This window comes from Phyllobates terribilis, unplaced genomic scaffold (genome assembly GCF_046119375.1).
Source record: "Phyllobates terribilis strain yellow unplaced genomic scaffold, ASM4611937v1 Scaffold_1861__1_contigs__length_200102, whole genome shotgun sequence".
Lineage (NCBI taxonomy): Eukaryota > Metazoa > Chordata > Amphibia > Anura > Dendrobatidae > Phyllobates > Phyllobates terribilis.
This window is the reverse complement of record NW_027364621.1, coordinates 114,507-126,943: the sequence shown is the minus strand read 5'-3', so window position 1 is coordinate 126,943 and position 12,437 is coordinate 114,507. Positions and strand designations below refer to the sequence as shown.

Genomic DNA, 12,437 nt, shown 5'->3' with positions numbered 1-12,437 from the left:
AAATTTTTCCCATATTTTTCTCTCCATCTATATCTTCAATTACTGTTTTTTTCTCTCTAATTTTTTTAAAAAAATATCTAGAACATTTTTCGTCTTCCTCCACATGTTTTATTCTGGAGCGGAAAATGAGCTCTTTCCCTTTTTGTTCTAGTGATTTTGTTATTTCTTCTTTCAGTATTTTAATATCTTTTTCTACTTCTAGACCATTTTCTCTAAGTTTATATAAGGTCTGTAACCGGGTATTTAAATTATTATATAATTCTAGCTTTTCTTTTGCTTTATATATGCTTTTCTTAATAAAAAAATCTTTTATTTTTTTTTTCATTTTATCCCACCAGGCACTTATAGGGACATTTACATCTTTCTTCCTCCTGCAGTTTTTATAAAATTCAATAAAATCCGATAAAATCTTAGAATCATTTAAAAGGGATACATTCATTTTCCAAGTTTTTTTCCCACATTTTTTATTAGCATTAATTTTTACACTAAAAGATAAAAATTTATGATCTGAGAAGATATTATCGTGGGTTTCACATTTATCAGGTAAAATTTGTTCTGAACCAAATATAAAATCTATTCTTGAACTGCAATTTAAATTGCTCCAGGCAAAGCCGGCTTCTACTGAACTAGTCTTGTTGCATTCTTTATAAATATCAACAAGTCTAAAATCACTTAAAATATTACTTAACATACCGGAAGTTTTGTCATAATTTCTACTTACGGCTGTAGAGCGCCGACTTTCACCCTTTAAAATACAATTAAAATCACCTGCCAAGATAAAAGGTTCAGAGGTATTAATAAATAATGGTAAAATCTCTAACATGTCAGCTCTTTCATTTTTATCTGGGGACCCATAAAAATTTAAAAATTGCCATTTTACACCATTAATAAAAGCTTTAACTAATAACATACGACCTGGTAAAATCTCTTGGATAAAATCAATTTGAACGTTTCCCTTAAAAAGTATAGCTATCCCTGCTGATCCGGTAACATTTGACCCGGACCACACTGATGGGCCACATTTCCAATCCTCTTTGTATTTTTTGTAGGATACTGTGTGAGGGATATTGCATTCCTGTAAAAAGAAGACGGAAGCCGTAAGACAAGTTAAAAAATTAAATAATGTTACTCTTCTGGTTTTTGATTTTAGACCCCTCACATTGAGGGAAATGCCCTTAAGTTCTGCCATTGGAGGAAAGTAAAAAAATTATATAAAACAGAAATCCGGAACTTACTTCCTATCCGCTGAACCGGCCAGACCACTTACGCTCGAGCTACTTCCCTCGTCCGAATTTATCGTAAGTAAGGACTCCATGGAGGAGGAACTTGACTCACCAAGACAATGACCCAACGCTACATGTGAGTAGCTTGGGAGACAACTAAGAGGAACAGCACCCTGGGTCTCCATGGGCTGGCCATTCAGATCCTTATCAGGTGGGTCCCCAGGTGGCTCCCCTGCACCCAGGGGAGGCCGACACACAGGGGAAGGTTGTGTACAAGGCAATGTACCCGAGCTCATGGAGCTGGCAAGGTCCGGCTCCCCACCGGGGTCAGCAGGGTCCGGGACCTTTGGGGGACCAACGTCCACCTCCCCACCAGGAGATGTGTCCATCTGATCCCCATCAGCCGCTCCATTCGAACCATCTTTCTTCCCTCTTTTCTTTTTATGGGGACCCACCGTAGTCCAGTTAGCCTCAGACTCAGGCCCAGGAAACCCAGTTTTTGCCTCGGGCTCGGTGTCAACCTTCTGCCGGTCTCTTTTGGTTTTACCGATCATGCCCTTTTGTTCCTTTTCCGCCTTTCTTTTAGCCTCCCTGTTGTCTTGGTGCCAACTTTTCCTCACTGCTTGGGAGTTACCCTTCATTACCTCTGAGCTTTCCTCATCACTCGAATCGCCCTCTTTGCTCGCTGAGGCTCCAGGTTGTTGTTCCTCCTCCTGAGGGGTGGTCTGACCTGTTGGTTCATTTTCGGATGTCCTGGCCTTTTCCTTCCGTCTCTGTTCGGCCTCCCAGAACCTATGTGGGCATGAAAAATAAAAATGAACAGGTTTTTGGCAGAAATTACATTTTTTATCATGAGGACATTCTTTGGTGTCATGTTCTGTACTAGCACAGTTTCTACAGGTTGCCTCACAGTCATCCTTAAAATGGCCATATTTTCCACAGTTTCTACAAAAGGGTGGCATACCAGAAAAAAAGAAGTCTCCATTTGAGGAACCTATTTTAAAACGTGCAGGAGGGAGTTTCACACCGCCTGGGAAATTAGGGTCTCTTTCACATGTTACTAGAAATTTCCATTTGGACGTCCATATGTGAAACTCATTAAGTACTTTCCCTATACATTTTACACTTTTAAAGTACATTGCAAGAAAACATGTTAGTTCCACTGAAGTAACGAAAGGAGAAAATACTTTAAGGATTACCATTTTTACCTCATCCAGGACGTGCTCGATAACTAGTATTCCTTTTAGAATAGGATTGTTTTTTGCCTTTCTGGCTCTTACCAGGACATCCTGAAAAATGCCTTCCCCGGTGAAGGTGATGTCATAATCGCCACGCCTCGGATAATCCTGGATAGAGAGAATCTCGTTCTTCTGCACATGAAAGAGCCCTTCAAGCACGTCCTGGACTACGTACCGCAATTTCCTTTCATCACTTCCGCCCTCTGTGAAATGAATACGGATAGTGTTTTTAAGCCTCGCATAGTGAGGCACGAGGTTGGGGTCAACCTCCATGGTAGCGCAACAAGAAAAAGCAAATCGCAAACCGCTTGCAATCTGCGCCTTTCAGAGTTCTGTAAACAAAAACACCTGAGAGGCTGGGGGGGATCGCAACCCGTTACCCTGGGACTAAGCCCTCTCCCAATAGCAGCAGGCAGGGGAGCCCACCGAAGTGGGTCACCCTGCAAGGCCGAGGAGAGGGGTACCCGAGTACCTTCTGGACCACAGTCGCCTGTACAAGACACTTGACCGCAGCCAAAAGGCCGAGAAGCGATAACCAGAATTGGTTTCAAACTACGGAGCCACCCAAGGATCCTGAAAAGTCCATTTGTGGAGATGAGCTCCTGGACTCCCGTTAAGAAGACATGTTGTCAACCTCTAGATCCCTTACATGCCTGCACTTTTCGGCTTGCTGCTGCTGCAATCCACGCGTTTTAGATCTGCATAACTCCACCTCTTTAAACACAGCACCTTCACCCCCTGCTGTTCCCACCCGCCTCAACACCGTTGGAAGGGAGGAGAACCAATTAAGGCGGGGGGTGGGGTGGAACGAGCAGCTGTCTACCCTTAGCAGGAGGGCTCCTGATTACATACCTCTCCTGCTGCTGCTGCTGCTGGCTGTCCAGCAGCAGACTGAAGGTGGCTGCTGCTGTGCACAGGTATATAAAGGCTCAGAGCCTATTATGACACGCGCAGCCAGCGTTCCATTGCCACATTCCATCTACTGCAGGCAGGATACCTGGCTGGCTGAATGTCGCTGAGAAGCTCACAGAGACCGCCATAAGCAACAGTTTAACAGAATGCCACAGACTAATCAACCAAACTTTTTGGGTTGGGTTCTCTTTTATAGTCTGCAGGCATTAAATGAAAGAAGTCAGTGTTCCAGCAGAGGGAGACAACGTTTCAGAAAAGGCATTGTAGCAAACCAAAAAAGAAATTTTAAGCGCAGCAGAGTAACCAGCGCACATACCTGTTAGCTCAGGTGAGTTTAAAAGGCTGCTGTTGATAACAAGGGCATTTGCTAAATAGATGGTGTGTGTGCAACAATATACTGAAAGGTCAATTATATTGTGCAGCTTATCTCACCACCTGTAGTTATTTAGGTGAAAGCTCCAAAATGCTTGCCTAATATGTCTGTTTATCCAAAAGGAAGTAAAAAGGGAGAGCTAGAAAGATAGCATTGCATCACATTACATGGCAATGCAATGCACAGTTGCTGAAGTTGAACCAAAATGAGCTTGTAATCTGGCTTCTGCAACTTTGAACATGAAAAATCCAATGAGGAGAAGAAAAGCAAAGCCAAAGAGTCCATCCCAAAATCCGACAAACAAGCAAAATGAACAAAAAACATTGAATTCAATTCTTTCTGATTTTAGAAACTGCATTAAAGAAGGGGTGCACCGGTCCTGGAGATACTGCAATACCAGGTCAATGCGTGGAGTGGACAGAGCAAGCTCTTTTTCCATCTCCCTGTTCTAAAAATCCATTTAATATATGGTCCCCAGATAGGGGACGTATCAGATATTAAACTGATAAGAACAGATACTACACTTGATCTTAGCCAAAAGGCCGAGAAGCGATAACCAGAATTGGTTTCAAACTACGGAGCCACCCAAGGATCCTGAAAAGTCCATTTGTGGAGATGAGCTCCTGGACTCCCGTTAAGAAGACATGTTGTCAACCTCTAGATCCCTTACATGCCTGCACTTTTCGGCTTGCTGCTGCTGCAATCCACGCGTTTTAGATCTGCATAACTCCACCTCTTTAAACACAGCACCTTCACCCCCTGCTGTTCCCACCCGCCTCAACACCGTTGGAAGGGAGGAGAACCAATTAAGGCGGGGGGTGGGGTGGAACGAGCAGCTGTCTACCCTTAGCAGGAGGGCTCCTGATTACATACCTCTCCTGCTGCTGCTGCTGCTGGCTGTCCAGCAGCAGACTGAAGGTGGCTGCTGCTGTGCACAGGTATATAAAGGCTCAGAGCCTATTATGACATGCGCAGCCAGCGTTCCATTGCCACATTCCATCTACTGCAGGCAGGATACCTGGCTGGCTGAATGTCGCTGAGAAGCTCACAGAGACCGCCATAAGCAACAGTTTAACAGAATGCCACAGACTAATCAACCAAACTTTTTGGGTTGGGTTCTCTTTTATAGTCTGCAGGCATTAAATGAAAGAAGTCAGTGTTCCAGCAGAGGGAGACAACGTTTCAGAAAAGGCATTGTAGCAAACCAAAAAAGAAATTTTAAGCGCAGCAGAGTAACCAGCGCACATACCTGTTAGCTCAGGTGAGTTTAAAAGGCTGCTGTTGATAACAAGGGCATTTGCTAAATAGATGGTGTGTGTGCAACAATATACTGAAAGGTCAATTATATTGTGCAGCTTATCTCACCACCTGTAGTTATTTAGGTGAAAGCTCCAAAATGCTTGCCTAATATGTCTGTTTATCCAAAAGGAAGTAAAAAGGGAGAGCTAGAAAGATAGCATTGCATCACATTACATGGCAATGCAATGCACAGTTGCTGAAGTTGAACCAAAATGAGCTTGTAATCTGGCTTCTGCAACTTTGAACATGAAAAATCCAATGAGGAGAAGAAAAGCAAAGCCAAAGAGTCCATCCCAAAATCCGACAAACAAGCAAAATGAACAAAAAACATTGAATTCAATTCTTTCTGATTTTAGAAACTGCATTAAAGAAGGGGTGCACCGGTCCTGGAGATACTGCAATACCAGGTCAATGCGTGGAGTGGACAGAGCAAGCTCTTTTTCCATCTCCCTGTTCTAAAAATCCATTTAATATATGGTCCCCAGATAGGGGACGTATCAGATATTAAACTGATAAGAACAGATACTACACTTGATCTTAGCCAAAAGGCCGAGAAGCGATAACCAGAATTGGTTTCAAACTACGGAGCCACCCAAGGATCCTGAAAAGTCCATTTGTGGAGATGAGCTCCTGGACTCCCGTTAAGAAGACATGTTGTCAACCTCTAGATCCCTTACATGCCTGCACTTTTCGGCTTGCTGCTGCTGCAATCCACGCGTTTTAGATCTGCATAACTCCACCTCTTTAAACACAGCACCTTCACCCCCTGCTGTTCCCACCCGCCTCAACACCGTTGGAAGGGAGGAGAACCAATTAAGGCGGGGGGTGGGGTGGAACGAGCAGCTGTCTACCCTTAGCAGGAGGGCTCCTGATTACATACCTCTCCTGCTGCTGCTGCTGCTGGCTGTCCAGCAGCAGACTGAAGGTGGCTGCTGCTGTGCACAGGTATATAAAGGCTCAGAGCCTATTATGACATGCGCAGCCAGCGTTCCATTGCCACATTCCATCTACTGCAGGCAGGATACCTGGCTGGCTGAATGTCGCTGAGAAGCTCACAGAGACCGCCATAAGCAACAGTTTAACAGAATGCCACAGACTAATCAACCAAACTTTTTGGGTTGGGTTCTCTTTTATAGTCTGCAGGCATTAAATGAAAGAAGTCAGTGTTCCAGCAGAGGGAGACAACGTTTCAGAAAAGGCATTGTAGCAAACCAAAAAAGAAATTTTAAGCGCAGCAGAGTAACCAGCGCACATACCTGTTAGCTCAGGTGAGCTTAAAAGGCTGCTGTTGATAACAAGGGCATTTGCTAAATAGATGGTGTGTGTGCAACAATATACTGAAAGGTCAATTATATTGTGCAGCTTATCTCACCACCTGTAGTTATTTAGGTGAAAGCTCCAAAATGCTTGCCTAATATGTCTGTTTATCCAAAAGGAAGTAAAAAGGGAGAGCTAGAAAGATAGCATTGCATCACATTACATGGCAATGCAATGCACAGTTGCTGAAGTTGAACCAAAATGAGCTTGTAATCTGGCTTCTGCAACTTTGAACATGAAAAATCCAATGAGGAGAAGAAAAGCAAAGCCAAAGAGTCCATCCCAAAATCCGACAAACAAGCAAAATGAACAAAAAACATTGAATTCAATTCTTTCTGATTTTAGAAACTGCATTAAAGAAGGGGTGCACCGGTCCTGGAGATACTGCAATACCAGGTCAATGCGTGGAGTGGACAGAGCAAGCTCTTTTTCCATCTCCCTGTTCTAAAAATCCATTTAATATATGGTCCCCAGATAGGGGACGTATCAGATATTAAACTGATAAGAACAGATACTACACTTGATCTTAGCCAAAAGGCCGAGAAGCGATAACCAGAATTGGTTTCAAACTACGGAGCCACCCAAGGATCCTGAAAAGTCCATTTGTGGAGATGAGCTCCTGGACTCCCGTTAAGAAGACATGTTGTCAACCTCTAGATCCCTTACATGCCTGCACTTTTCGGCTTGCTGCTGCTGCAATCCACGCGTTTTAGATCTGCATAACTCCACCTCTTTAAACACAGCACCTTCACCCTCTGCTGTTCCCACCCGCCTCAACACCGTTGGAAGGGAGGAGAACCAATTAAGGCGGGGGGTGGGGTGGAACGAGCAGCTGTCTACCCTTAGCAGGAGGGCTCCTGATTACATACCTCTCCTGCTGCTGCTGCTGCTGGCTGTCCAGCAGCAGACTGAAGGTGGCTGCTGCTGTGCACAGGTATATAAAGGCTCAGAGCCTATTATGACACGCGCAGCCAGCGTTCCATTGCCACATTCCATCTACTGCAGGCAGGATACCTGGCTGGCTGAATGTCGCTGAGAAGCTCACAGAGACCGCCATAAGCAACAGTTTAACAGAATGCCACAGACTAATCAACCAAACTTTTTGGGTTGGGTTCTCTTTTATAGTCTGCAGGCATTAAATGAAAGAAGTCAGTGTTCCAGCAGAGGGAGACAACGTTTCAGAAAAGGCATTGTAGCAAACCAAAAAAGAAATTTTAAGCGCAGCAGAGTAACCAGCGCACATACCTGTTAGCTCAGGTGAGTTTAAAAGGCTGCTGTTGATAACAAGGGCATTTGCTAAATAGATGGTGTGTGTGCAACAATATACTGAAAGGTCAATTATATTGTGCAGCTTATCTCACCACCTGTAGTTATTTAGGTGAAAGCTCCAAAATGCTTGCCTAATATGTCTGTTTATCCAAAAGGAAGTGAAAAGGGAGAGCTAGAAAGATAGCATTACATCACATTACATGGCAATGCAATGCACAGTTGCTGAAGTTGAACCAAAATGAGCTTGTAATCTGGCTTCTGCAACTTTGAACATGAAAAATCCAATGAGGAGAAGAAAAGCAAAGCCAAAGAGTCCATCCCAAAATCCGACAAACAAGCAAAATGAACAAAAAACATTGAATTCAATTCTTTCTGATTTTAGAAACTGCATTAAAGAAGGGGTGCACCGGTCCTGGAGATACTGCAATACCAGGTCAATGCGTGGAGTGGACAGAGCAAGCTCTTTTTCCATCTCCCTGTTCTAAAAATCCATTTAATATATGGTCCCCAGATAGGGGACGTATCAGATATTAAACTGATAAGAACAGATACTACACTTGATCTTAGCCAAAAGGCCGAGAAGCGATAACCAGAATTGGTTTCAAACTACGGAGCCACCCAAGGATCCTGAAAAGTCCATTTGTGGAGATGAGCTCCTGGACTCCCATTAAGAAGACATGTTGTCAACCTCTAGATCCCTTACATGCCTGCACTTTTCGGCTTGCTGCTGCTGCAATCCACGCGTTTTAGATCTGCATAACTCCACCTCTTTAAACACAGCACCTTCACCCCCTGCTGTTCCCACCCGCCTCAACACCGTTGGAAGGGAGGAGAACCAATTAAGGCGGGGGGTGGGGTGGAACGAGCAGCTGTCTACCCTTAGCAGGAGGGCTCCTGATTACATACCTCTCCTGCTGCTGCTGCTGCTGGCTGTCCAGCAGCAGACTGAAGGTGGCTGCTGCTGTGCACAGGTATATAAAGGCTCAGAGCCTATTATGACACGCGCAGCCAGCGTTCCATTGCCACATTCCATCTACTGCAGGCAGGATACCTGGCTGGCTGAATGTCGCTGAGAAGCTCACAGAGACCGCCATAAGCAACAGTTTAACAGAATGCCACAGACTAATCAACCAAACTTTTGGGTTGGGTTCTCTTTTATAGTCTGCAGGCATTAAATGAAAGAAGTCAGTGTTCCAGCAGAGGGAGACAACATTTCAGAAAAGGCATTGTAGCAAACCAAAAAAGAAATTTTAAGCGCAGCAGAGTAACCAGCGCACATATCTGTTAGCTCAGGTGAGTTTAAAAGGCTGCTGTTGATAACAAGGGCATTTGCTAAATAGATGGTGTGTGTGCAACAATATACTGAAAGGTCAATTATATTGTGCAGCTTATCTCACCACCTGTAGTTATTTAGGTGAAAGCTCCAAAATGCTTGCCTAATATGTCTGTTTATCCAAAAGGAAGTAAAAAGGGAGAGCTAGAAAGATAGCATTGCATCACATTACATGGCAATGCAATGCACAGTTGCTGAAGTTGAACCAAAATGAGCTTGTAATCTGGCTTCTGCAACTTTGAACATGAAAAATCCAATGAGGAGAAGAAAAGCAAAGCCAAAGAGTCCATCCCAAAATCCGACAAACAAGCAAAATGAACAAAAAACATTGAATTCAATTCTTTCTGATTTTAGAAACTGCATTAAAGAAGGGGTGCACCGGTCCTGGAGATACTGCAATACCAGGTCAATGCATGGAGTGGACAGAGCAAGCTCTTTTTCCATCTCCCTGTTCTAAAAATCCATTTAATATATGGTCCCCAGATAGGGGACGTATCAGATATTAAACTGATAAGAACAGATTTTTTTTTTAATTTGGCTATCCCCCACATGGGAATAAAAACCGTTTATTTAAAATTTAACAAATTACAGAAATAAAACCATTACATCCACATTACACTTTCGGGACTTCAAAGAAAAATAAAAATTCCATCACAGCAAATTTTACAAGACTTCAAATATTCCATAGGTTAAAAAGCCATTTGCCTGCCAACGTTACATTCTTTTTCCTGTCCAATAAATAGTATATGTACATTTCACTTTTACAAAAGGCTAAAACATCATCTACTGGTAACATTTCATGTTTAAAAACAGCAATATTTCTAGCATTCCAGAGCGCTATCTTGGCACAATTCACTATCTTCCACGCCATTATTTTTTGGTCCATTGTTGGGCATTCCAGAAGACCATATAACACTGATGCAAAATTAAAGTCCTTGAGGTCCACCATTTTCTCCAGCAGGGGGATTAGTCTTCTCCAGAACTCTTTAGCAAAAGCACAAGTCCATAAAAGATGCTTCACCGTTTCCTCTTCTTGACAACCTTCTCTTGGGCAGATGGCAGACCTCACAAAACCTCTTCTGTACTGGAATGCCCGGCAAGGAAGACAGTGGTGTGCGCAGCTCCAAGACATGTCTTTCTGTACATTAAAAAGATAAGGGGCGTTAATCGTTTTCCATATGTGTACAGTTTTGTCATCATCATAACGTTCAATATCACACAACGTCACATCAGTACTAATTTGTTTGAGTAGTGTCTTGCTGTTACATAGATCCCCTGTCTGTTTCTTATTCAAATTAAAATCAAGAATAATTTTCTTTAAAATCTCATAATGTGCAGGTAGGTTAAAAGCATAAGGAGAGGATAAAACTGTTTCAAACCAACCAAACCTTCTCATGAGAAAACCAGTGTTAAAACGCATAAAATAGGAAAGGTAATTATCTTTAAAAAGGGTTTTAAAACAGAAACAGAAAAAATGTATTAAAAGAAACTTATCTAAAACAGGGAAATCTTTCCCACCTTTAACCTTTGGCTTTGTCACAATTTCTCTTTTGAGTTTCTCCATTTTTGAGCCCCAAAAAAAGGTAAAACATACTTTTGTAATTCGTTTCAACAAATTTGTAGGAGGGGGGAACACCAAACTAAGATATAACAGGATAGGTAATATCACCATTTTTACAATCAGAACTTTACCTTCCATTGACAGCTTTCTCATATTCCACATGCAGATTTTCTGATTAATTTTCTGTGCTGCCGCATCCCAGCTATTAAAACCATTATTAGATTCATTAAAAGAAACACCTAAAATAGTAATGGAATCTGTAACTGCAATTGGTACATCATGTAAACTCATCCCCCCGACATTTAAAATATTACATTTAGTAAGATTAATTTTAAAACCGGAAACTGTACAAAAAGACTGAATTTTGCTTATCGTTTTTTGTATTGAAGGTACATCACATCCAAACACGGCTACATCATCCATATAGTTTACAACTTTAACTTGTAGACCGTTCCCTCCGGGTAAGGGTACTCCACATATTTGCTTATCCTGGCGTATTGTACATAAAAGGGGTTCTATAGCACATATAAAAAGCAGGGGGGACAAAGGGCAACCCTGCTTCACCCCTGATTTTAAAACTACCTCTTTTGTTTTAAAACCATTAACTAAAATCTTACTCGTACAATCATTATAAAAAGCTTTAAGAGACAATAAAAACCCACCCGGAATGCCCATTTTTTCTAAAACTTTAAAAAGATAAAAATGAGACACGCGGTCAAAAGCTTTCTCAAAATCCACCGCTAGGATTGACATCTTTGTCTTTCTGGTTTTTACATCTTCAATACAATCTTTCACCAGGTTTAAATTGTCCCAGATACTACGCCCAGGTACCCCGCATACCTGATTTGCATGAATTACTTTATGTATCACCTTTTTCAACCGATTTGCACAGATCTTAGCCATAATTTTGTAATCACTATTTAAAAGAGTTATCGGCCTCCAGTTTTTAAGATCCGTTTTGTCACCTTTTTTGTATAGTAGTGATACCTCACCTTTCTTCCATGAGTTGAGTAAAACCTTATTATTAAAAACTTCGGAAAACAAATTAAACAAATCATCTTTTAAAATATCATAAAAACTTATATAAAACTCTATGGGGATACCATCAGGGCCGGGCACTTTACCATTTTTAAAACTCTTCATGGTTTCTAAAATCTCTTCCTCAACTAGAGGTTGGGATAAAAAACTTTGGGCATCAGCATCTAGGGTGGACTTGATCTCCCCCAGGAAAGTGTGTATTAAATCATGGTCTACAGTTTTTACATTAAAAAGATCATTAAAATAGACATTTACCTTATCCAATATAATGTTGATATTATTATCTCCATCTATGTTATCAATTATTGTTTTTGTCTGTTTGTTTTTCTTAAAAAAATACCTGGAACAAGTCTCATCCTCTTCTACGTGTTTTACCTTTGAACGAAAAATCAGTTCTTTTCCTTTTTGTTCCAACCACTTTGAAATTTCTCCTTTAAGACTCAATATATCATTACCTACATCCAGACCATTGTCTTTGAATTTGTACAATGTCTGTAACCTGATATTAAGAAAATTATAGATCTCAAACTTTTCTTTAGCTTTTTGTATGCTTTTCTTATTAAAGAAATCTTTAATGCTTATTTTCATTCTATCCCACCAGGAGCTAAAAGAAATATTGGGGTTTTTCCTTTTTCTACACTTTACATAAAACTCAATAAAATCCGATAAAATTTGTGGATCTTTTAAAAGGGACACATTCAATTTCCAAGATTTCTTACCACATTTCTTCTTTCCATTAATCCTCACTCTAAAAGATAAAACCTTGTGATCTGAGAGAATATTAGTTAAAACTTCACATTTCACTGGCAGTATTTTTTCTGAACCTAAAACAAAATCTATCCTGGAGCTACATGTAGAATTGCTCCAGGTGAAA

The 12,437-nt window shown here is 41.5% G+C and overlaps 5 non-coding genes across 5 annotated transcripts; all 5 read right to left on the bottom strand.

The window, feature by feature from the left end:
- Positions 1-4,109: 4,109 nt before the first annotated feature.
- On the bottom strand, positions 4,110-4,300 carry LOC141245513 (U2 spliceosomal RNA). Its single transcript, XR_012309325.1, has one exon. It is a non-coding gene; the product is annotated as a U2 spliceosomal RNA (small nuclear RNA).
- A 1,115-nt stretch (positions 4,301-5,415) lies between these two features.
- On the bottom strand, positions 5,416-5,606 carry LOC141245512 (U2 spliceosomal RNA). The gene has a single exon (XR_012309324.1). It is a non-coding gene; the product is annotated as a U2 spliceosomal RNA (small nuclear RNA).
- A 1,115-nt stretch (positions 5,607-6,721) lies between these two features.
- LOC141245511 (U2 spliceosomal RNA) lies at positions 6,722-6,912 on the bottom strand. The gene has a single exon (XR_012309323.1). It is a non-coding gene; the product is annotated as a U2 spliceosomal RNA (small nuclear RNA).
- Positions 6,913-8,027: 1,115 nt separating this feature from the next.
- On the bottom strand, positions 8,028-8,218 carry LOC141245510 (U2 spliceosomal RNA). The gene has a single exon (XR_012309322.1). It is a non-coding gene; the product is annotated as a U2 spliceosomal RNA (small nuclear RNA).
- Positions 8,219-9,332: 1,114 nt separating this feature from the next.
- LOC141245457 (U2 spliceosomal RNA) lies at positions 9,333-9,530 on the bottom strand. The gene has a single exon (XR_012309279.1). It is a non-coding gene; the product is annotated as a U2 spliceosomal RNA (small nuclear RNA).
- Between the last annotated feature and the right edge of the window lie 2,907 nt (positions 9,531-12,437).